The following is a 26,508-nucleotide window of genomic DNA, read 5'->3' as shown; positions in this document are numbered from 1 at the left end:
AAGAGAAATGTGTTAAAAGTGAACATTTCCTGCAAAGGCATTACACGTACAATTGGATATACAGATAATTAAATGTCTTTTTCCTACAATCTTTTAAAATACACATATGGTCTCTCTAAACAATTGTTTCACTTAAAACCCCAAATGACATTTTTATCTCAAGTTTCTTTTGAGTTTACAAAACAACTTTTTGCAGGTTTCCTCTAGATACTTTCTATCCAAGCAACCATGAGGCTATTATGTTTAGGAAATGTCACAATATTCCTGCCACGCTGTAAAGGAACTGCATTACTATACTATCTCCGGGCAGAGTCCTACATTTTCCAAACAAAACATGAGCTAATCTAAAAGTCTTTTTTCAATATATAAACTTTCTGTGTTTTCCTTGCTCACCAGGTTAGATGTGGGGCCAAGGAGATTACGACATGAATGGAATGCAGCTCAGTTCTATGATATAGGAAACTGACATCTTTTTTCGTCAGGTCAAAGGGAAGGATAATGTGGGGAAAGCAGATGAAACTGGGTTGAATTTTTTTCCTCTTTCCAATTTAAACCACTCCCCTCTGCTATACTCCCTTTAAGGCTTTGGGACCAGAGAATAGAGTAGCAACAGTGATGAGGGAAGGTGCTAAGGCATGTCTGGAACAGCCGGGTGTGAGCATCTGCAAGAGGGTCCAGGCTTGGGCAAGTCAGGGTGCGGTGGGGGTTGGAAAGGAAGCGCCTTTAGAACATGAAGAATGTCTTCACTTACTAAATCTGCCTTTAGTGCAACAAATGTCAGATAGCTCGTGGTCTCTGACCATGTGCCTCTGAATTCACCCTCCTGGCTCAGCAGTTAAGGCTGTCTTGACCAAGATAATATAGCGTCTGCTTCCTGCTTCATGGTGTCTGTCATCTTCAATGCTGCAGCCTCTCTTCTCACACTAGAGGCTGCAGTCTAGAGATCCATAGATTCAGTCTGGCATGCAGATGGATTTTTGTTGGGCTTGGCTTTTCCCCTCCTTAAATGAAAGCCGAAATAAGAATCAAGATATGTCACATAAAATGCAAGCTTCTGACTTCCTTTGAAGAACTGAAATACCTCCCAATCCTGGCCTCCATATTCCACATGGTTCAATTAGCTGGGGTGAGGAGACTGAGCATTTCAATGCTATCTAAGTCCTACCACTTGCGTAACATCTGCAGATATGCTCAAGGTAGACCAGCTTTATTCATGGAAACCATATGCTTGATCCGATGTAGGCAGCAGTCACCCCTTTCAATGAAAACAGAAACCCTACATATGGAGATGACCTGATCAGAATCCTTTCCCCATCACAACTGACTTAGGTCCTCTTCAGAGTCATTCAGCCACAGATGTCCCAGTCCTCATCTCCCCAACAGTGTCTGGGACCTCAATCCAGCAAGTATTTCTTTTTTCTTATTTCTTCACCATTTACTTCTCCATTGATTCTCTCCTAGACACAGGGAAAACAGTTTTTACCATCTTTAAAAACAAAGCACTTTACTAGACAATTTGTTTTCATCAAGCTATCCCTCTTCTCCTTAGAGCAGAAATCATTCCTAAAAGAATAATTGTACCTTGCTCTTTGCAATTCTTCACCCACCATCACTTTTCAAACCACTGCAACCTAGCCCCAGCAGACTCTGGAAACGACTTTCACTAAATTCACCAGTGACCTCTTATTTCTGAGCCCCACAGACATTTTTTTATTCCTCACCATATTAACCTTGCTGCAATATCTGGCATGGATGACTACTGACTTGACTTTTGAAATCCTGTTCTTTCCTAGATTCCAAGGAAGGATTGTCTCCTTGTTTTCATTCTTGTCTTTAAATTCTCATTTTCCAATTTCATTGAAGATTTAAAACATTCTTAAAAAATTAATACAAAATACTAAATTCTTTTTTAAAGATATCTCATGTATTTAGTCAGTAAAACACTAAATTCTTTCTAGATATATTTCCTACTTCTCTCAATACTCCTTTGTGTAAGACCTAATAACATTACTTGTCCTGATTCACTGATGCTAAATGAATGTTAAGGGTTGGGTGAATGACCAGATATCTAATGGATGTCTGAACATCTCTACTTAGACCATCCATGGTCCCCTCTCCTTGTTCATATCTCAAACTCAGTATAATTCAAACTTCACTCTTAATCACTTTCATTTTGTCTCCAAAATTCTTAGCAAATGGAAATGTCTATGCAATCATCAGAAGCCAAAAATCTGAGTATTACTTATTTTCCACCCTCTCCACCACATCTAATTGACCAAAGTATTCAGTTAACTTACCTCCTAAATAATCTCTAACCCTTCTTCCCCGAGACACACATGGTAACACCACCCACCATCCCATGTAGGATGATTGCAAAGGCTTAGTCCCTGACTTCCAGTCCCTTCAAGTACATTCTGAGCAAGTTATTGAGCACTCACTTTCCATCTCTTTCTTTCTCTGTTTTTTGTCTTGCTCAAAGTTCCCCAACTCTCCTTGTGGTATACAACAGAATGAGTCTCCTTCATCAGTCATATACAGCTCTTGGTGATTTGCTCTTTGCTTACTTGTCCAGTCTTCTATCCATCCCTCTTCTCCTTATATACTGCATATTTTAGTTTTGAACTCATAGCACTTCTTGGCCCCCTCCCCTTCTTCATGAATCCCTGTTCTTCATGAATTTTACAGAGATGACACAACAAAGCTAGTAAAGAATTCATGTGTAGCTTCTAGACTATACAAAAAGTAGTCCACAGAGTAATCTCAATTGATTGACAGTGTGCATTCCACTGCATATAATTAAAAGCTATGTGATCAACGTCAAGTCAATAACATTGTGTCTTGAGAACATAGAAAATAATGACATTAATCCTCTATTGAATAATTTCTCTCCCCCCACTCTTTATATCCACTGTAGGACCATATATATATATATATATATATATATATATATATATATAAAACAAAGATTATGGAAGGCACCTTAATTTGTCTCAAGAGAACATCAGACATGATTAAAATCTAGACAATGTAAACATATCTCATTCAAAAGCAATGCTTTTGAATTAATCTTAACATTTCCTTACTGAACTGTGTCTTGTTTGTTTTTATTAAGATTGAATTTTTTCCAACATTTTCTTATATTTAAGTCTTTCTTGTCTTTTTTTTTTTTTAATAACAAGATGGATAGCAACTACTTCAATTTAAATTCATGTTTACCTTACTCTGTTAAAGAGTCATAAGGTTAAAATACACAAATTTCCCTGGCTACTTATAGATGGGAATAGTCATGTGACATAGTTCCAGACAATTACATGTTCATGGAAGACAGTAGAAGAAATTTCCAACATAGCTTTTTTAAAAAAATGTAGATAGTTACTCTGACCTATTTTGCCTCTTTAGCTTTTTTTCTCCTCCCTTTTGCTACCAAAAACAGAGAGAAAATGCTTGAGGCATTATTGCCACCCTCTTGCCACAATGAGAACAAACATTTTTGCTTCTGAGAGCAAAGCAAAGCCAGGTGGTGGCATATGCCTGTAATCTCAGAGGCTGTAAGGCTGAGGCAGGAGGACTGCAAAGCAAAAAGGTAGGATTTCTTTAATTTCTTTCTTTAGTGTTCTGTAGTTCTCATTGTAGAGATCTTTCACCTCTTTTGTGAGATTGATTCCCAAGTATTTTATTTTTTTCGAAGCTATTGTGAATGGGGTAGTTTTCCTAATTTCTCTTTCTGAATATTCATCGCTTATGTATAGAATTGCCTTAGATTTATGTGCATTGATCTTATATCCCGCTACTTTACTGAATTCACTTATGAGATCTAACAGTTTTCTGGTGGAATTTCCTGGTTCCTCTAAGTATACAATCATATCATCAGCAAATAGGGATAGTTTGAGTTCTTCTTTTCCTATTCATATCCCTTTAATTTCTTTGGTCTGTCTAATTGCTCTGGCTAGAGTTTCAAGGACGATATTGAATAGAAGTGGTGAAAGAGGGCATCCCTGCCTTGTTCCAGTTTTTAGAGGGAATGCTTTCAGTTTTTCACCATTTAGAATAATATTAGCCATGGGCTTAGCGTAGATGGCCTTTACAATGTTAAGGAATGTTCCCACTATCCCTATTTTTTCTAGTGTTTTGAGCATGAAGGGATGCTGTATTTTATCAAATGCTTTTTCTGCATCTATCGAAATAATCATGTGATGGAAAGATCTCCCATGTTCTTGGATAGGAAGAATTAATATTGTCAAAATGCCCATACTACCAAAAGTGCTATACAGATTCAATGCAATTCCAATTAAAATCCCAATGATGTACCTTACAGAAATAGAGCAAGAAATTATGAAACCATCTGGAAGAATAAAAAACCCAGAATAGCTAAAGCAATCCTTGGCAGAAAGAGTGAAGCAGGGGGTATCGCAATACCAGATCTTCAACTCTACTACAAAGCAATAGTAACAAAAACAGCATGGTATTGGTACCAAAATAGACAGGTGGATCAATGGTACAGAATAGAGGACACGGACACAAACCCAAATAAATACAATTTTCTCATACTAGACAAAGGGGCCAAAAATATGCAATGGAGAAAAGATAGCCTCTTCAACAAATGGTGCTGGGAGAATTGGAAATCCATATGCAACAGAATGAAACTAAACCCATATCTCTCACCATGCACAAAACTAAACTCAAAATGGATTAAGGATCTCGGAATCAGACCAGAGACCTTGCATCTTATAGAAGAAAAAGTAGGTCCAGAGCTTCAACATGTCGGCTTAGGACCAGACTTCCTCAACAGGACTCCAATAGCACAAGAAATAAAAGCAAGAATTAATAACTGGGATAGATTCAAACTAAAAAGCTTTCTCTCAGCAAAGGAAACTATCAGCAATGCAAAGAAAGAGCCTACAGAGTGGGAGAAAATCTTTGCCAATCATACTTCAGATAGAGCACTAATCTCCAGAATCTATAAAGAACTCAAAAAACTCTACACCAAGAATGCAAGTAATCCAATCAACAAATGGGCTAAGGAAATGAATAGACACTTCACAGAAGAAGATCTACAAGCAATCAACAAACATATGGAAAAATGTTCAACATCTCTAGTAATAAGAGAAATGCAAATCAAAACCACCCTAAGATTCCATCTCATCCCAATTAGAATGGCGATTATCAAGAATACAAGCAACAAAAGGTGTTGGCAAGGATGTAGGGAGAAAGGTACACTCATACATTGTTGGTGGGGCTGCAAATTAGTGCAGCCACTCTGGAAAGCAGTATGGAGACTCCTTAGAAAACTTGGAATGGAACCACCATTTGACCCAGCTATCCCACTCCTTGGCCTATACCCAAAGGACTTAAAATCATCATATTACAGAGATACAGCCACATCAATGTTCATAGCTGCTCAGTTCACAATAGCCAGATTGTGGAACCAACCTAGATGTCCTTCAATTGATGAATGGATAAAGAAACTGTGGTATATATATACAATGGAATATTACTCTGCCATAAAGAATGATAAAATTATGGCATTTGCAGGCAAATGGATGAAACTGGAGAATATCATGCTAAGTGAGATAAGCCAATCTCAAAAAACCAAAGGAAGAATGATATTGCTAATAAGTGGATGAGGACACATAATGGAGGGTGGGAAGAGTTAGTGTTAGGATTGGAGTTGGGTTTAGGGAGGGGGGCAAGAATGGAGGAGGGAAGGACTGTATAGAGGGAAAAGAGGGGTGGGAGGGGTGGGGGGAAGGGAAAAAATAACAGAATGAATCAAACATTACCCTATGTAAATTTATGATTACACAAATGGTATGCCTTTGCGCCATGTACAAATAGAGAAACAACATGTATCCCATTTGTGTACAATAATAAAAAAAAATTTAAAAAGTAAACAAACAAACAAACAAACAAACAAAAAAGGTAGAAGGAGTCTGGCTCCTGGTGACAAACATAAGCAGCTTATGTGAACTTTGAACTCACCTATTTAGGACTTATCTTGTGAGATAAACCTCCTGCTGGGAAACCACCAGGTTGGGTTTTCTATATTTAAGAAAGGAAGTAATTCCTTTTTTAAAAAAAAATTTTATTTGTTCTAAGTAGTTAGACATGACAGTAGAAAGCATTTATGCATTTTGATAGATCATACATAAACAGAGTATGGAGTATAATTTCTCATTTTTCTGATTGTACATATTGCAGGACACATTGGTCATACAGTCATATAAGTACATGAGGTAATATTGTCTGTTTCACTCTACTGCTCTTCCTACCCCTTACCCCTTCCCCTCCCTTTACTCCCTTCTACCTAATCTAAAGTAACTCTATTCTTCACTGAGGCCCCACCCCCCCCACATTGTGAGTTAGCATCCGCATATCAGAGAAAACATTCAGACTTTGGTTTTGGGGGTTAGGTTTATTTCACTTAGCATGATATACTCCCATGGAGATTCCTCAGAAAACTTGGAATGGAACCACCATTTGACCCAGCTATCCTACTCCCCAGTTTATATACCCAAAGGACTTAAAATCAGCATGTGACAGTGATATAGTCACATCTATGTTTATAGCAGCTTAATTCACAATAGCTAAAACCATGGAACCAATATAGATGTCTTTATCCATTCAATATGATTAAATATTACTCTGCTTTAAAGAAGAATGAAATTATGGCATTTGCTGGTAAATGGATGGAGTTGAAGTCATTCTTGATGGAAATGTTTTTACACAAGGAACATTTTTCATCTCTACGACTGAATAAGAGAGGATACATTTCAAAACTAATCACCAGTCTCCTTTCTACTGCTTTGAAAAATAAAGTAACAGAGTTAGAAGAACTTAAAAAGTCTTTAAGACCACTTTTCACTTTAGAACTTGGGAAGTTAGAACCCAAAATTATGTAGAGATTTATTCAGGACCACTTGACTATTGAAGCTTGAACAAGGTTCTGGTATCCTAAATTCCTGGTATGCTTTCCTGTACTGAAATTTTTTCGAGAGCCTTACACCAACTTACCATAAAGACCCACTGACAGATCCAAGGTTACAATGTGAGATGGAGCCTTGTGAGAAAGATAAGATTTACTAAGCACATAAGGGAAATTATGAATGACCTCAATATTTTAAAGTTTACAGAAGAATGAGGCAGGACTTAATCATCTATAGTATAATATAATCTCTATTAGGGCACAGGTGTTCTCTGCTTTGTTCTTCTCTTTGTGGAACAACTCCAGGTGTGTTGAGAATATATCAAAAGTATTATAAAAATTAAATAAATAAATAAAATTTAAAAAAAGAAAAAAAAGCACACATATAAGGAAAAGATCATGTATAAGAAAAAGATCATATATAACCTGGCTTGCCTATAATTCACAAAAACATGTTGAGGAAAGGCAGGAAATTAGTACAGAAAAATATTCATGAAAAAATTTTAATGGTTTTTATGACCTTATGGATCCTGAAAATGTACAAAGAATTTTATAAAAATAAAAGATGACACTAGGTGTGGCTAAAAAAAGGTATTAATTAAATGAAATAATAGTAAAGGAAAAATGAAGAACCAGACATCACATAATTTTCATTACATTAAGAAAAAAGAACTTTCTAACATGTAAAACATGTTAGGTTAGTTATAGAGGAGGACATTTATGACAGTGAGTAATTGCATATATTGACCATGAGAAGATTGCAAAAAGGATCAGAAAGAAAAGGGAGATTAATTGCAAAAGATCAATAATTATACACATGGCAGACTGCTCAATAGTAATATGACACACGGAACATCATGGATTAAAATCTTCAAATGGTGTGGGAAAATACCATTAACTAAGAATTCTATACCTGGCTAAATTATCACTCCAAATCAAAGACAAAAATAAAGACATTTTCCAACAAAAAAAAAAAAGAGAGACCGTATGTAATAGCATACAATACAATAAAATGCACATGACGAACAAAAAAATAATTCCACCAGAAGGATGAAAATGATGGTGAGGTAGGCAAATAAAATGATAAACATGATTAGAGCTAAACGTTGTTTCAAACAATAATAGCAACATTTGATTTTTAGAACTTTAATGCACTGGATAGAAATAATATTTAAGAAGTTATTGGTTAGTTCTAAACTATTCTAAAGTCCTGGTATTATGTGAGAAAAATGTAAAGTAGGCTGTGTTTAAACTAATTATTCATATTAACTTTTTAAGGATAACCATTAAAATGCTAGAAATTCAATGTACAATATGCAAAAAAAAAGAGAAAATAAATTTTAAAATCAGCATTAAACATTAAACTAACTTAACCAAATCTCCATATTTGAAAAATTTAAAATCACATTTTAAATGACTAATCATGCAAAGAAAACATATGATAGAAATATTAAGATATTTAAAACTGTAATAATGATAACAAACCAAAACTTGAGAGATATGACTAAGCTGTTAAGTAAAATGTATATTTTTATATGCTGATATTTAAGAATTTAAATTAATTATCGAATTCATTAATGCTGATAAGAAAAAATATAATAAAAAGCTAAGCATTCACAACATAGAGATATTAGTTAAAAATACAGTGAATTAATTCAATGTCTTTAGGGGGAAAAAAGCAAGAAAGAGCCATTTTTTTTTATAGTAAATACAAATTTAATAAGATCCAATAAACCTAATTCAAGTTTTCTGAAAAGAACAATCAAATTTTAAAAGTAGAAAATATGAATATATATTGGCCTTGATAACTCAATACAATATACACATTCTTGGGAAAATATAACTCAGCAAAGCTGAATCAAGATTAAAGAACCCAAGTAGCATTATTACCTTTAAATAAATTAAATCAATAGTTAGAAATATAGGTATATATAGCCAGGCACAGAAATGCACATCTATAATTCCAATGATTCAGAAGGCTGAGGCAGGAAAACCACAAGTCCAAAGCCAGCCTGAGCAGTTTAGTGAAACCCTGTCTCAAAATTAAAAAAAAAAAAAAAATAGAAAAGGCATGGGGTATATATAGCTCAGCAGTACAGTGCACGTGGTTCCCCAGTGTAACAAAAAGGAAAAGATTTCTGTGATCCAAACTTCCCAGGACTGATTTTGAGGTGCTACCTGATGTTCTTGGACAGGGAGTTAGGAAGAAATGTACCCCAATGGTTGTGTGAGCTGGGCAGCCTGGCTCCTGCACACGACTGCCCAAGAAATCCTCATTCTGGAGCCATTAATTTCTTCTTTTACTCACTTCTTCAAGTTGCCTGAAGATGACTTTTCTGTCTACAAATGTCATTCATTTAATAGATAATTATCAATCACCTGCACTATGTTAGTCATTTTTCTTAGAACAAAGAATAGAGCAATAAAAAATAAATAAATAAATGAATGAATAAAAACAAACCTTGCCCTCTGAGTACATACACAGAAGCGGGACACAGGTACTAAAAGCAAGTTACTTACTATACCGGGAGATGGTAATTACTGTGGAGAAAACCAAGCAGGAAGTTAAGACAAGAAAAGCTGGCTTCAGTGTACCAGTTTTAACAGCGTGGGCAAGGTAAGCCTTATTGGAAATGTGATATTTGAACAGATTGATGGGTTAAAGAATTCAGGCATGTGGATACTTGGTGAGAAGACTTCCAGGCCAAAAGAAGAGCAGATGCAAAGAATATGAGGCATTATTACATCCTGGCGTGTTCAGTGATGGCAAGGAAGCAAGTGTGGCCAGAGCGTAGTGGGTACTGTCAACAACAAGAAGGAAGGACATGAGCTCAAAGAGGTAATGGAGATACATGTCATGAGGTCCTTGAGGACTTGAAGGTCTTTGCTCTTGTTTGGAATAAAGTTTGTGTAAGTACTTTTCAATTTTTCCTATATATCGTATGCTACTTCAATTTACAGTTCATTTCCTTCATTTGGGGGAACCTTTCCATATTATAACACTGTATACATTTATAGATGTAAAAGAAACCAATTATATATATGTTGGATCATTTCTGACCTACATATTATCTCATTCCTTCACTTTTTCTTGTGGATTCTCTTGATTATCTCAAGGATTTTCTTTACTGCTACTAATCTAGTTATTATTAGTAGCATTATTATTGAAACAATTATTTCCTATTTTAATTGTTATTAATAAATTTTTATTCATTTCCCTTTCTAATTAACTTGGTTACTCTGTAATGTTGCTCTCATTTTCAATTTTATCTTTTCATTCCATGGTTTCCATTTTTACATTATTCTACTTTTTTAACAGATTTCATCTTTAAGACCAATTTCATTCAATTTTCTCTGACACTTGTGGGAAATCTTCTTCTTTCCCTTAGTTGGTGTTTTCTTCCACATTGAGTTCATTTTATGATTCATGTTCCTTCCTCCCTCCCTTCCTCCCTCCCTCCCTCCTCCTTTCCATCCTTTCTTCCCTTCCTGCTTTTCTCTTTTCTTTCCTTTGTCCCTATAAATATTTTTTTTGCATAGCTGCTATGCCATTTTTCCTACCTAGGTATAAAGTCCTTTTGTGAGCTCCAGCATCACCTAGGTGAATTCTCTTCCATTCCTTTTTCACTTACTATTGAATGGATTGTCTTTACCCACTTAAGTAACACTCTGGAGTCCAGGAGCTTCCTTCTGTTTCCCTTTAAAGTCTTACATATAAATTGACAACAGCATGAGCCTAGCTAATTGCATACAATCATCAAGAGGACCTGGACTCTGCTTTCTCTCCCAAAATTCCACCTAAAATTCTGGGAAATGGCTCACTCCACCCACCAGGAGGATAGGCCATATCCTTTCTCCCAGTTCCACACAATGCCAGGAAACCATACACCCTGGCCATCCCTCTGCCTTTGCAGTGGTCCTATCATGGTATGTAAGAATTCTCAGGCTGGGGAGATAGCTCAGTTGGTAGAGTACCTGCCTTGCAAGCCCAAGGCCCTGGGTTCGATCCCCAGCACCGCAAAAAAAAAAAAGAAAAAAAAAGAAAAGAATTCTTAAAGCTTCTTATGTGCATTCCTTCCCATTTCAATGACCCATCTCTCTCCAAATTAAAGAATATTATATTCGTAAGATTTTATTGATTATAATTCTTTCATTGGTACTGCTTCTGTCTGTTGTCCAGGCTGTCGCATAAACCTATGGAGAATTATTGTGAGTTCTTTTATCAACTGCCACTTTTAGAAGTGTTTACCATGAAATTAGTTATTTTTCCTAGTTTGATTGCTGGTAGTAAACTTCTAGCTGCATGGCTGTTGTTAGTTTTACATTTTTTATTTGGTTAGATACTAGAAAAATGTTTGTGACTGAATTATTCTGCCACCAAAACCCAGGTATTTCTCAATTGTTTATTACTAAAAATACTTATAACAAAAATGATAATATCCTACATAATAACTAGTGTGCATATCACCAATAATTGAGAGATTATTAGGAATGATAAGTTCATAATTACTTTTATTATTACTGTAGAAGAATATGAATGATAAAGAATAAAGCATTACTCTCCAAATACCATGAACTTATACAATAAATAATTTGGAGTGATTGGTAACTATAGTTAATAACACTGAACTGTACACTTGATATTTGCTAAAAAGGTGTAGACATTAAGTATTCTCACCACAAATAAAAGAGGTGAGATGTCAGATGTGTGAATTTAACTTGATTGCAATCATAAACATTGCACAGCTTTTACACATAACAAATCATCATTCTGTAAACCTCAAATATATACATTTTTGGTCAATTACACCTCAGTAAAGCTGGTAAAGAAAATAGAGAATAGTATTCTTTCACAAAACTATATCCTATTTGTTTTAGAAGACTGTTGTGCTCAAAACTCAGGATATAGATATTCTGGGGCCCTATAATTCACAGAAGAGACATGTCATTTTTTATAGATAGGTTCCTTCTCTTCCCCCTCAGTTACAGTGTTTCAATACCCGAAGGACATTTGGCATAACAATCCTCCTCCTCACTTTCCAGTGTAATGTTGTGACAGATATTGTAGATCTTCCTGGCTAGCTGATAGTTTCCAGAATTCCTGGTCTAGTGTATTGGTCTGCTCAACTTCTCAAGGGTGTCTCTTTAACAGTTAGTGAGAAGAGACAAAGGAATAGAAGTATATAACTACACTTCCCCAAGGAAAAAGAAGTGTTCATTGAATTGAAAAAATTTTCTCAATATCCCCCAAAACATTGAGGACTTTCCCTAAGGGGTTGGAATGTATCTCCATGGGTCATTCCTCCTGGTCAATAAATGGTCTCTAGTGGTCTAGTTTTGAGCACATTCACCTTGAATGCAAGTCAATTGAACTCACATTGTTTGGTGATCTGACAAATATCTGTTTAGTATGCTTGGCATTGGTGGGCATCTTTCCGGGATAAGAGTTGCAAAATGAACTATTTCCTAATCAGAAACATACTACAATAACCCTAGTTCTAAATGCTCAATATTATCTTAGGTCATATACTAAGTGACAGGGCTAACACCTCTCCAAGGCACATCTGATGCAGGGCTCAATGGAGAGCAGATGTGCAAATCACACTGGGTTCCAGAAAGCTCTAGACTGTGCCCTTCAAGGTGGGAGGATCTGCTTGTCTGGTAAGCAATGGAAAGATCCTTTGTGGATTAAGACCTTTCGTTTCTCTTAAAGGATGAATGGATCTTATAAGCCCCAAGGATTCAATAAAAATCTTTACAGCTTTAGTACAGCACAGTGTCCACCAGCCAATTCTGTGATTTTACTGTGTTTGTCTTTTGCAGAAATCCATGTGAAACCTCAAATGTTCCTTTTACGAGTTCTTTTGTTACACACACATGTTTCTGGTTAAATTGGTGGTGGTTCAATCTGGAAAAGATATCTGTAATTAGACTCTGATTTTTGAAGTTTAAAGGGGGAGGGCAGCACATTTTCTATCAACTTTTCCTCACAAACAACTTACTCTACCTTCAAGGACTGTGACCTTACAGCAGCCACCAGAATCTTCCAGAGGAAATTTTTGCTTATAGCCATATTGCCAGAAAAACAGAAGACTTCTAAAGGTTTCAAAAACTTTGTTTCTGTCCTCAAAACTCAAGTGGGTTCTCATTAAACAATAATTCATACCTTTTTTTAATAGTGTGTTAGCTTTCAAAAATCACATGCACAATTAAATCTGATCCTCAAACCAGTTGTTTCACCTATGTATGTTGGGAACATCATCACCATCACTTTTTAATGAAAAAAGAGGACTAGAAAAATTATGTACACTGCCTTTTGTTGAACTAAGAGAAGATGAAAACTTAACATTTTTGTCATAGTTTTTCTGAGACCTGACCTAGTTATACTGAAACTTCTTTCCAGTACCATATTTTGCCTAAGATTGATGAGGTAGTAAATGGATATCTAAGGTATTAGGCAAAAGTAAAAGACATTATTCTCTACATCTTTGTCCTTGGCATGCCCTTTACATTAGATTTCTCAACTGCAAAATAATATTTAAATAATAAAAAAACTAAATATACTCATGGGAGTATTTTATTCTATGGTTATATTTATAAAAGTTAAACACTGGCTATGGAAAACATTTACACTACTTTTTAAAAATATATGCAAAGTTGGTATCTGTTTGCCATTTGTATGAAATATTAAACCAAATTTTTGAAGCAAGTGAACTATTCCTCTATTGAACTTCTATTATAAGTTGAGATGAACTATGAGGTTAATAAAATTCACACCAGGATAAAAAAAATACCTCTACAAAAATTCTTAAAGCAATTGCTGATTTCATAAATCCCCCAAGAGAATAGTTGGCTTTTTTTTTTTTTTTATGTAATGCTGGACCCATTTAAGACTCCTTTCCTTTTTCTGGTATTAGCCATACAGGATGGTATTAGCCCAGGTAGGTATTCTTGTGGATAACCTTTTTGGTTTAAAACAGGATTTCTCAATCTCATTGCCTTTGATATTTGGGTGAGATCATTCTTTATTGTGGGGAGCTATCCTGTGCATTGCAGAATACTGAGCATCCTGGACTCTGCCCACTGAATACTATTGTACCCACAAACACATTTGGGACAATGAAAAAGTCTAGATATTACCAAATGTCCCCTTGGGGACAAAGTCATCCCCAGTTGAGACTATTGGCTTAAAGTATCTAAAAATGCAATAGTTGGCATATTCACTAATTCTAATTCTAATAATATAAAGCTTCATATTTAATTCTCCAAGTTTTAAATGGGGCTTCAATATATTCAACACACTGTGGGGGTTGCAATGACCAGTACAACAGGAAAATGTAATCCAATAGGCAAAAAGAGTCACACACATAAACAATAGTTATGAAAGCAAAATAAGGCAAATAACATAAAACATCTTTCTGCCACTTTGTGAAATTAAATAGGTGTTCGTGCCTAGAAAGAGAATAGTCCACATGAAAAAAAAAAAAAAAAACTAACAATAATGGGAAAAGCATAAATCACAATAAATGATAAGCAGGAAAGAGTTTTGAAAATTGATACATCCTCTATTTCAATGTTTTTAAGCATCTTATACCATAACTTGATTTTCACTTGATTTACCCATACTCGATGTCTCAAAAAGAATAACACAAATTAAAAATGTATGACTATCGTAAACGATATTGCTCTGTGTTTTCTCTGATGGAGAAAAAAAAAATCTACCTTTTAAATTTCAAAAATATGTAATATTAACATGAGATGATCATGATCAAACCTATGTGGTCCTAAAAGCAAGTTTCAAAATGGAAACACTTGTCTAGTGAACTTATTTTAGATTCACCAAGATACAAAAGAAAATCTTAGAGTTGTAAAATTTGGCAGTTTGACTAAAATAAAAAAAAATCCATAGCAATGAACACACAGTCAATTCAGATGACAATCAACAGCAGTGGAGAGTTGGTCTCTCAATCAGACCCCTTGCTGGACTCATGGCCTCACTCTCGATGCAGACATTGCTCCATGAGAGGTTGGTAATATGCGGTATTTTTATGTCTGAAATACAGGAATCTGAAAGTCACTCAAACTAAAGCTCGATAGCTAAAAGGACTAAAATGAAAAAGAGGAGGCAAAGACACAACCTGGATCAAACGATTTGCGCTGTTAATAGTCATGAAATACCATTTCCACAGTTGCCAACTTAGATGGAGCTCTTACCTCGTACCATTCACTGTTCTAAGAGTGACTGTTTGGATCACTGGATCTTTAGCATAATTCTGTGATGGCTTATATTATGATGGGTTGGTTATACCATATTTAACCAGGAAGACATGAAGGCATCTTAATAAGAGCACCTTTCTTGCTTGTTTGGATTCTAGAAAGTTGAAGATAAGAACTAAGATCTAAAGCCAAAATATCACCTGTGTTAACTGCTAAGACCAGGGTTGTAGGACACAGCTTTAGGTCTGCTGGCTAGGCGGAGTTGAGCACAGAACACTCCCTGAGTGATATTCTGAAGTTTCCCCATCAGGCAAATCATTCCACCTTCTCAGCTAGACAACGTAGAGGGGTGCAAAAAGTCTGGAAAATCTGTCCTTGTGCAAATCCAGAGTGGGGAAGAGACCTGCCTCTCTGGCCATCATAAAGTTAACTTCATTTGTTTTTTGATTCTCAAATGAATATGAAACATCAGACCAAACTCTTTAGACAATGAACAATAACATATTTACAAAATGCTATGATCTACCAAGTCCTTTCGTGTATTTTTTTCTATTTAATCCTCACACATCTATTAGATGGTTTCTTATTAAATCTCTTTTGAAGTTATATGTCCCCCCCAGGGGTTGCAGATCCAGGCTTCCTTCATTACAGATGAGATGTGCTGAGAATCTTCTCTACTTTTGAAGCAGTCATGGACCAACACTTGGAATGAAAGAAGATTAAGGGAAGTCACCACCAAGGTGCACCTTCTCTCAGGGATCTGTGGAACAAGTAGGCTTTAATCAGACAGAGAAGATTTAAGTCTTTCCACATCAAGGAATTGGCAAGGAATCATCAATGATCCTGCCATGATTTACTGTTTCAGAGGAGGACCCTGCAGAAGACAAAGCTGGTCAATCAGATTGGAGCCAGAGATTCAAGTTCTTGTATGACAAGCTAATTTTTGACCTTCTCAAGTTTCTGGGTGACCGAAAGCCACTCTAGGATTTTTAGTTAGGGAATGATATAATTTTTCTACTTAACAAATGAATAAGGTATTATCTATTTAGAGGAATGTTGAAGAAGAAAGAAACTAGGGAGAGAAGGGTTAGGCAAGGGACTATCAATGGCCTGGTGACAGGTGTTACATGGTCACGGGGAAAAGAGGAAACTGAGTAGTTATGGTCTAGAGAAGGAGGGCGAGAAAGATGTTGGAAGCAACACAATTCCGTTGTCCGTGGTAGTTTATGTGGGAGGGACACAGATGTGGGGATGGGAGGTGGAGGGAGTGCAAGATGAGCAAGAACCTGACCATATGCATTGTCTGAGGGATAAGCAAGTCACTGTCTGCATTGGGAAGATGGAAATGTACATCCAGAGCTCGGAGGAGGGCCAGGCAGAGTGACTGGGGCCAGAGGCACACGGGCAGGGAGGGTGGATGTGCGGCGGCCCATGAACGACCCTTTGTCCTAAAGAATTCTATGATCGGAGACTGAGAAGAAACAAGAGGAGGTGCGAGGAGTGAGAGGAGCAGGTGGAGAACCACAGAGCGCCACTGGAAGGTCAAGGGCAGACATGAGGGAGAGAGGAGAGAGGACTGTCAGAAAAAGTTACAGACAGGAGCGTGGGAAAATGCAGAGTGCCAGGGAATAAGAGCACCAGCCATTGGATGACCACTCTTGGAAGTCTGTCCTCCAAGTTATGCCAGAGACCATTTCTCCACAATACACTCCAGGTTGGAGTCGAAGGTGTGATATTTCCCAGAAACTTCTTCCTTCTTTATTAAAAAACAAACAAACAAACAAAAAAACTATTTCCTCTCTAATTGGCCATCAGTGGGTAGGCAGTTATTCAAAAGTCAAAACTCTTTAGTCACTAAGATGAATTCATCTATTTTATTTTTTAACTTTATTTTATTTATTTATTTTTCTATGTGGTGCTGAGGATCGAACCCAGTGCCTCACACGTGCTGGGCAAGGACTCTACCACTGAGCCACAAACCCAGCCCCAATTCATCTATGTTAAAGGGAAGGATCTTTGAAAGCTTTGCCCTACTTTTGTTGTTTTTTATGTTTTCTGGAACTGAATGCGTGACTTGAGAGTGGACGATGGGTGAGGGAGGAGAGCCCACTGAGGCATCTTTTGAGTGAAAGGCAGATGTCCTTAGAGTGTGACAGATAAGACTGAGGAGCAAGTTCCTCCCAGCCAGGAGAAGGGGGCAGCTGGGTGTGTCCCGCCAAAAACAGAGCACTCTCAGAGTTCGCGTGTCCCCTAGAAGACCACATGGCTGACCCTGAGCCAGCTCCTATTTTACTTTGTTATTTTTGATGATTTACTTAGATAATTTTCTTTTACCTTATAAATTCATCCAGTGGCAAAAAGTTTGACCATCTTCTCTCTTCATGTAGCATTAGTAAAATACTGTATGTATGGGATTTTCTTTTGTGTGATCAACTTTATTAAAACCTTTCCAATTGAGATGTACTTAGAAGAATATAAAATACAAAATCCCTAAGGTCACTGAGTACACTAAAAAGAGTCGTTGCTTTTCCTGGGATAAGTCAATTAAGAGATTTCTTAAAATGGAATTAACAACCTTTTCCAAAGAAGTAATCATTTGCCAAGTCACAAACATAACAGTGTTGAGGAAGAAAGTCACTTTATCTTATTTTAAAAACTTTTAAATGCTTCATTGGGGGATAATAAAGAAAAATTTGAACCTAAGACTAGAGGAAATACATAGATCAGACAAACCCACAGAGAGTAGCAGAGTTTGATCTTCTCTGCTCACTCCCAGATTCTGTAGCTTGCTAACTCTTTGGTTCAGGAAAGCTAGCTACCTCCAAGTTTTCATAAAATACATCACGGATGTTTGTTAGTGTGTATGTATGTATACATGTGTGAGCATGTGTTTGTATGTGTGTATGAGTGTGTGTGAATGTATGTTTGCTTTAATAAGAGTGTATGTATATATTTGCATGTGTTTGTATGAGTGTATAAGTGTGGGTTTGTGTATGTATTTGCATATGTGTATGTATTTGTTTAAGTGTGTGTATGTGTATGTATTTTTAATCAGCATGTTTGTGAATGTATGTTTGCTTTATAAGAGTGTGTGTACATATTTGCATGTGTTTTTATGAGTGTGTAAATGTGGATGTGTGTTTATGTGTTTTTATGAGTGTGTGTTTGCACATGTGTGAGAGTATGTATTTGTATGAGTGTGTGTGTGTGTGTGTGTGCATGTGTGCTTGTGTGAGTGTGTATATGTGCATTTGTGTGACAGTTTTTCCTTCTGTGGCATCTCAACTTGGCTTGTAGTGTTGAAATTTAAAACCTCATCTACCGATAGTTGCTGTATTTTTCTACTCATATAATAGAGTAGATTAAAAACTAAACCTGTGGGAAATGTGAAAATTAATCTTACTGGAAAAACAGTGAATTAAAGAAAAACTCTGCTGAGCATTTCTAAAGTACAAAAACCTGTCTAGCACCATGAAACAGAACTAGAAAGAGTTGAACTCTTGAGAGATGTGAGTAACATAATGAAAATAGCTGAAAATAGACGGAGGATGGAAGCAGAGGAATCGCGTGGAACTTGACCTTCTGTCAAAACATTCTGAATTCAGTGTCCCAACAACAAACCGACAGGTGGCAGTTTATGGTCTGTTGCCTTTTAACATTCATTGTGTGGCATTCCTTCCATAAGCGTCAGTCAAATACCTACCAAACACACTCTAGTAGCTTTAGGGAATTAGAAAATCAGAGTTTTGGGAGGTGATTTTTGTTTTGTTTTGTTTTGTTTTTACCTTCAAAAATCTTTCGGAGTGGGGGATGGGAGTAGGAAAGACCGTAGAATGAATCAGACCGAGCTTTGCTGTGTTCATATATGAACACGACCAGTGAAACTCCCCATCATGAACAACCACAAGAATGGGAAGTTAGACTCCAAGCAAGTATGATATGTCAAAATACACTCTACTGTCATGTCTATCTAAATAGAACAAATTAAAAGGAAAAACGTCTTTCAAGCTAGTTGCACACACTTCAAAACTGTATATGCATTTTCATCTCCTCTTGGTTCTTATAGTGTGAAGGGAGTATTTCAAACCCTCTTATTCATATATGCATCATAATCATACACCAGTCAACTTGATAGACAAGAGACTCCTCAGCAGCCCAGTGGCCTGGGATGATCTTTGTTCTGACCAGGGGACAGTGTAATAAGGATGTGTGAGGAATACACAAGGAAGAACAAAGGAAGGAACAATACACACAGTATTGAGAAGAATTCAGAACACTCAAAATTGATATTAGAAATTCTAACATGAAAACTAAACAATTAAGCATCATTTACTGTTAGAAAGAAACTTAAATAAAATCTTGCTGCCAATAAACTTTCTCGAAACAAAAAATATATGTTTAACCAACAGCTTTGTGTTCTTCTCCCGGTATTACATTATGAAACCATCCAGAGGTTTCCCAGCTCCCTTTAAAAGACATATTTCCTTGTGTGACAAATTTCCAGAATTGCAAAATCAGTAGAGCCAGGATTGGGTTCAAAAGATAGCTAGCTGAAGCAGCGGTTTCTAGAAATCACTACAGAGGTATAGAACATTATTTTGAAAATTCTGGGTATTCTCCTAACTTACAGCAATGAAACCTAAGAGAAACAAGCTTGTCTCCTTCTCTAAGAGATCATTCATCTTCATGTGAGGAGACCACCTTATCTGCCACTCTGCAATGTCCGTAACTCTGCCTGGGCACTGGATCTAATTAAGAAATCTCCCCTTTCCTCCTGGGCAGGATTTCTGTCTCCAGTTGGCTTCTATTAACCACTTCAAGTTGCAACACAAAACTTATTCCAACTCAACCACATATAAACAAGAGCTGAAGGTATTACTTGACTTACTATAAAATAAATAAATAAGCAATATTTCCTGGCATTATTTTAAGTGAGTTTATCTAATTCTACTTTATATTTCAGTGCTATATTCTTGAGACAGGTTTGGGTTTGAGAAATGGGTAGACAAATTAACAAATGGGCAAGTAAGTACCATGTTTTCAAGGACTTGATGGACTAGTCTAACCTAAGTACATTTCATTATTTATCATTATTTAACATGTTAATGTTGTTAATTTTATTTTTATTTTTTGCTGGATTGTGAATATTTGTTTACTTTCATCTGAAATTTCTGCAGATGGTTCAGTCGTCTTGAAAGCTCATAGGTTGTAGAGACAAATGACCAGAAAACTGGGTCTGAGAGTTTTAGACTTTTTAGTCTTCTATTCCACATCCACAACAAATCTTCTGGGTCTGCCCCCTGCTCCTTCACCCTCCCAACCAGCAAGCACTTTACCTCTAGAGGCTAAGGAAACCACAGGTATCAAAATAGTGCTATGGCGGAGGATATCGTTGGGCCAGCAGGAGCCAGGGCAACCTCTCCTCATTCCCAGCAATGAGGAGAGACATCAAAGACCAGGCAATATCCAGGGAAAGGCTCCCACTAGGGGGCTTCCTGCACATAGCCTTCGTGTTTTAAAATAACTCACCTGGGAGCTGTAAAATAGCATTGCATTTCCTACATTGCTTTTCTGGATGTGAGTAGCAACACTGATCTTCAAAGGAAAAAACAAGAAAATCTCTTAAGTGAGATGGATCTGAATACAGGTAGAAAATCATGAAGGCTTATTAATTAAAGATAATTTTTCTTTAACAGAAACTGACTATTGGCAGTCAACAGGGCTTGGAAACTTCTATGGGAGCAAGTGCATTTGGATTCCTAGTATTGTGAACCTCCTTATTCCCAACCTTGGGAAACTACTAGGTGAGGGAAGACAGGAAAGAAGAAGAGTACCCCCCCATTAATCAATTGCACATTTGCTCATCCTCATGGGTGGACTGGCTTCTGAGTTTTCTGATGACCCTGGATTTTAAGACACTAACAGACTTTTGAAACACAGTTTTATTTCCTGTATGTTGATTTTTTTTAACCTTACAGTTTGTAATATGAAATTAACAAAAAGAAGTAGTTATAATCATGAGTAAAACACTCCATTCTAAAGGTCACTGACTTTCCTTTACAAAACAAATAGTATGATTTTAGCAAGGAAATTGATGTTTATTTTTCCACTCTGACGTGTTCCCTGTGTTTAGCTATTGCAATGATGAGTCTGTACACCAATGTAAAGGGCCTACTCTACCTTTATCAAAATAAAATCATTTTTCAGGAGATAGAGGGGGTCAATACAGTTTGTCCTGAAACTGACCCCCTAACACCATCTGCCAACATCTGCATGCATTCTGTTTTCCTGTCAAAGAAATTTCTGATTATAATCCTGGCTTATTGCCATGACTGAAGTAAAAATTTATTTATTTTTACCCATGCAGTAGTTTTTAAAATATTTCCAAAGAAAATTACAATTCATAATGTATATCACTATGACTAATGAATGCCTATTTTGATTTATCTGTTTAAAAACTCATTAAAAATTGTTGAAATTATTCTGTGTACTTAAAATATATTAGAAGAAAAACAATAATTGCACTTCAATTATAAGGACATCAAAGAAAGATCACCCTTATATACTTATAACTCATACTTCCTTGTTTGTTTCATGAGTGTATTTATCAACTGTCTCCTTTGGTAAGCTCTTCTCACTCCAATCTGAGTGTTCCCTTAATTTAAGTCACATAAGGGGCCAGTACAAGAAAATGTTTTGAACTTAAATAATCCCATGGAGTTTATTTAGGCTGTGTTTCAAGTGCAATGAACCCTCCTCTTCCTTAAATGTGGACAGACATTATCTGACGATGTCACTACTTAAATGGTAACTATGAAGTAACCAAATTTCAACCCTACAAAAAAAGAATCCTATGACTTCATCACAACAACACATTTCAAGTGTCCTAGAAGAATGAAAAATGCAAAAACAAACAAAAAATCGTACATATTAACTTTCAAGTGGGCAACTCAGTAAATACCCATTTTCTCAGAATATCCAAATAAAGAGGGAGAGGACACTAACTTGCCCAAACCAGGAGGAACATAGGCACGTAAGACCTATAATCAATGATAAGCATTTCTAGTGAGACTATGTCCACAGTCGTTTTATAAGTCCTAGTGGTATAAGCTGTTCTATAATAAGGGAACTTCAAGGTCAACAGTTTAATTGCTTAGATGGTCCACTATTTAACAACGCACAAAGTTTCCTTCCCTTTTTGACATTCTTTAGCAGACTTTTGGCATTCTCAGTTCCCTGTCACAAAAGCAAATTTAATTAGTGTCTATCCTTTCTCTTGCCTTTACTCTCTAGCATCAGAGGTGGTTAAAAGATCCCTGCACCTAACCTCCTCTAGTGAATTGACATGAAAGGAAATTGGTCATTAAAAGCCAATTTATTGGGGCAGAAGGTCTCTGCTGAAACAGCTTCCCTTTCTGGGTCACCTCAATTAAAAGTTAATTCCTCTGCATTACACCTAGTGGGCAATAATCCACTCTGGTTTATAAATTGACATAAATCTGAACCGATGGGTCTTCTTCCTGTGTTCAGAAAAAGGTCAAGGGAACAATTACAATGGCAGCCAACTTTATCTAATCTTTTCATCTTTAACAGAAAGTCTGCAGTAAATGCTAATTGGAAAAATATAATGCCTGACAAAGGAAGGCTTCCCGAGACTGTTTGCAGAGGCTCCGGTTCCAGTTCTTGGAGGCTCTGATGCGACTGCATATTAACAACTCAAAGTAGGGCTCACAGTGGCCCCGCCGGTGCGCAGAGCATCCGCTGCAGTTCCTGGCCCAGCTGAGAACTCCCTTTGGCAAGAACACGCTTCAGTTCTCAGATATCACATGTTCTGGCCTAAGTTTCCATTATATTAAAAGGAGATAGGGAATAAATGTCAGGAAAAAGTTCAGGGGCCTTGTTCCCCTATGAAAATATTAAATAAATGCCTAGAAACCATTGAGAATAACTTTGTAGGAACTCTAGGAATCAGTCAAAGATCCACAGCCATGAAGCAAATTCCCAACCAGGCAGACAGAGTGGGTGAAATGGTAGCTTGATCCCCAGTTACTGTCACCAACCAAGGACAGCACAATGGAGCAAATTGGCAATGTTTCAGCATGTCCGCAGCCATCACACAGATTGGTCTCTTGGTCCCCTAACTTGAAGCTTAGACTCTCCAAAGTGGCTGGGATGCCATGCCAGGGAGAGCCATACAAAACAGCAATTTAAAAACCGCAAGAAAACTACAGAACCATAGATGTCTGGGGTAAGATATTAATAAAAAAATTAAACAGGGCAGTGGAGGCCATAAAACCAAAGCATGAGTGAGACTCTCAGGGAAACTTAGATATTTAAAAGCATATATAGGAAATTGAAAAAGCACACACATGAGTCAGGGAAAATGCATACCTGAAAAACCTTCATGAGACCTCAAGTCTTCATGTCGGACTGATCAGTAAAGATGCTCCCCTGCACTGAGTCAGTCTGCAAGGACTGGAAAAGGGGGCTGTTTTTTCAAATGTCCAGTTTTCAACCAAAGATCACAAGGCATACAGAAAAGCAGAACAAGGTGATTCTGAAGAAAAAATAAATCTGCAGAAACGACCTCTGAAGAAACACAGGTTTTGTACTTACTTGACAAAAACTTTACAATAACTACTTTGTTTTTTTACTTTTTAAAAATCTTTTACAGACTGCATTTTGATTCATTGTACACAGCGGGGTACATCATTTCATTTCTAGGTTGTACACAATATAGATTCACACCATTTGTGTAATCATACGTGTACAGAGGGTATTGACTGTCTCCTTCCACTAGTTTAAATAAGCTCAAATAACTCGTGGAGATATGGACAAAGAAATAAAAGAAATCAAGAAAATAATACATGAACAAAATGAGAATATCAGGAAAGAAACATGAATTAAAGAACCAGAGCTCAAAATTATAATAGCTGAATTGAAAAAAAAATCACTAGAGAGATACAGCAACAGATTCTGACAGAAGAAATCTCTATAAACTTGAAGATGGTTGATCTGAAACTATTATTCTAAGGGACAAAAGGAAAAAAGAATAAAAGTGGAAGGAGTCTAAGAGACATATGGGACACTACTAAGTGGACCAAAATACATGAGAGCAAAAGAGAAAAAGGCAATTATTTTATTTGAACAAATAATGATCCAAAATTTCCTAAATATGAGAACATGCAAATAAAAGAAGCCCAATGGACTCCATGGAGGATAAACTCAAAGAGACTCACCCTTGTCATAGCTGGGATCTGGGTTATCCCCCCAAGATTGTGTGTTGAAGGTTGGTCCCCATTGCAGCAGTGTTCAGAGGTAGGTTTCTGGGGAGCAATTGAGTCATGAGGGCTCTGGTCACATCAATGGGTTAATCCACTGATGGGAGAATAATTGAATAGTCTATTGTAAGGTGGTAAAATCTGTAGGTGGTGGCACTAGTTGGAGGAAGTAAGTCTCTGGAGGCATTCCCTGGAAGGGTATATCTTATCACTAATCCCTTCCTCATGCTCTCTCTCTCTCTCTCTCTCTCTCTCTCTCTCTCTCTCTCTCTCTTTCTCTCTCTCTCTCTCTCTCTCTCTCTCTCTCTCTCTTTCTCTCTCTCTCTCTCTCTGTCTCTCTATGCTTCCTGGCCACCATGAGGTAGTTTTGCTCCACCATGCCCTCCCCCCATGATGAGCTGCCTCACCACAGTACAACAAACAATTCACCCAGCCACCCCGGGACAGAATCCTCAGGAAACACGAGCCAAAATAAATCTTTCCTCCTCTAAGTTGATTTCCTCAGACATTTTGCTATAGCAATGGAAAGTTGCAAACATGACACACAATCTATTGAATGTTAAAGACAAAGAAGCAGCAGGAGAGAAGTGACTTATCATAAAACCAGAGGTCACCCATCATTATCAGTGAATTTCTCAGCGAAAACCTTGCAGTGGGAATACAACTTTGAGTGTTGAAGGAAAAGAAAAATGGTCAACTGAAAAGTCTGTATCTGATAAAACTGTTCTTCAAAATTGAAGAGAAATGAAGGTATCCCAGATAAGCAAACACTGAAGGAGTTCAGTATCACTAGAAATGCCCTACAAAAAAATATCTAAGGGAGTCCTTCAGGTTGAAACTAAAGAATACTATGCAGTAGTAATCCAGAGCCATATGACTATAGTAAGACCTTCTGAAGGTAAAAACATGTGCAAGTTTTAAAATCATTATTATTCTAATTTTGATTCATAGCTCTAACTACCCCCCCACCAGATTTAAAAGCCAAAAACATAAAAGATAATTATAAATCTAAGTTAAAGAGCAGAGAATATACATAAAGGGTGATTTATGACATCAATACAATAAAACCTCTCAGTACAGCTTTTGTATATGATTGAAGTTAAGTTGGTATAGCTATGACCTCATGATGTGACAGGAAATATCCACAACAAGCATAAAGAAAATATCTATGAAATATGCACAACAGGAAATGGGAAGGAAATCAAAAGTGTCTTTACAAAATGTCACCTAAACATAAATGAGGCAGAAAGAGAAGAAATGAGGAAGAAGTCACTTAGAAAACAAATAAAATGTCAATAGTACATGATTACTTTATATGTAAGAAGATTAAACACCCCAGGTCAGGAGACATAGATGAGCATATTGGACTTTTAAAAATTACTCTAGATTTTGTTTCTGAAACACTCTTTTCAAAGATAAGCACATGCATAGGTTGATAACCAAAGGATAAAAAATATTGTATGTAAATAGCAATCTAGAGAGAGCAGGTCTGACTATACCAATATTATATGGAAGAAACTCTGTAAAAAAACAAACTTAACAAATGAAATATAGAAAAGAAAATTAATGAAAAAAGATGGGTCTTTGAAGAGGTCAATAAAACACAAATTTCGAGCCAGATTGGTTAAGAAAAAAAGAGAACAGTCTCAAATAACTAAAATCAGAAATAAAAATGGGAACATTACTATTGATTTTATATAAATGAAAAGTATTAAAAGGATGTTCAGAATAATTATAAGATGTTAGATGACTTAGATGAAACTGACAAATTCTTAGAAACATACACCCTACCAAGACTGAATCACAAAGAAATAGAAAATCTGAACAGGCCCATAATTGGTAAAGAGAGTAAAGAGATTGGATTTGTAATGAAAAACCTCCAAAGAAAGGCCTAAGATCAAATGGCTTCACTAGTAATTTCTACCAAACATTAACAACCATCACAATTAATGTCCATCTTCCTCAAACTCTTCCCCCAAAAATGTTTTACATGTAGAAAACACACCCTAACTCTATAAGGCCAGGATTACTCTGACACCAAAGTCGGAAAAAGACACTCCAAGAAAAGAAAACTACAAACCAATATCC

Source organism: Sciurus carolinensis, chromosome 6, assembly GCF_902686445.1.
Source record: "Sciurus carolinensis chromosome 6, mSciCar1.2, whole genome shotgun sequence".
Classification (NCBI taxonomy): domain Eukaryota; kingdom Metazoa; phylum Chordata; class Mammalia; order Rodentia; family Sciuridae; genus Sciurus; species Sciurus carolinensis.
The sequence above is the reverse complement of the archived record's forward strand: the minus strand, read 5'-3'. Positions refer to the sequence as shown.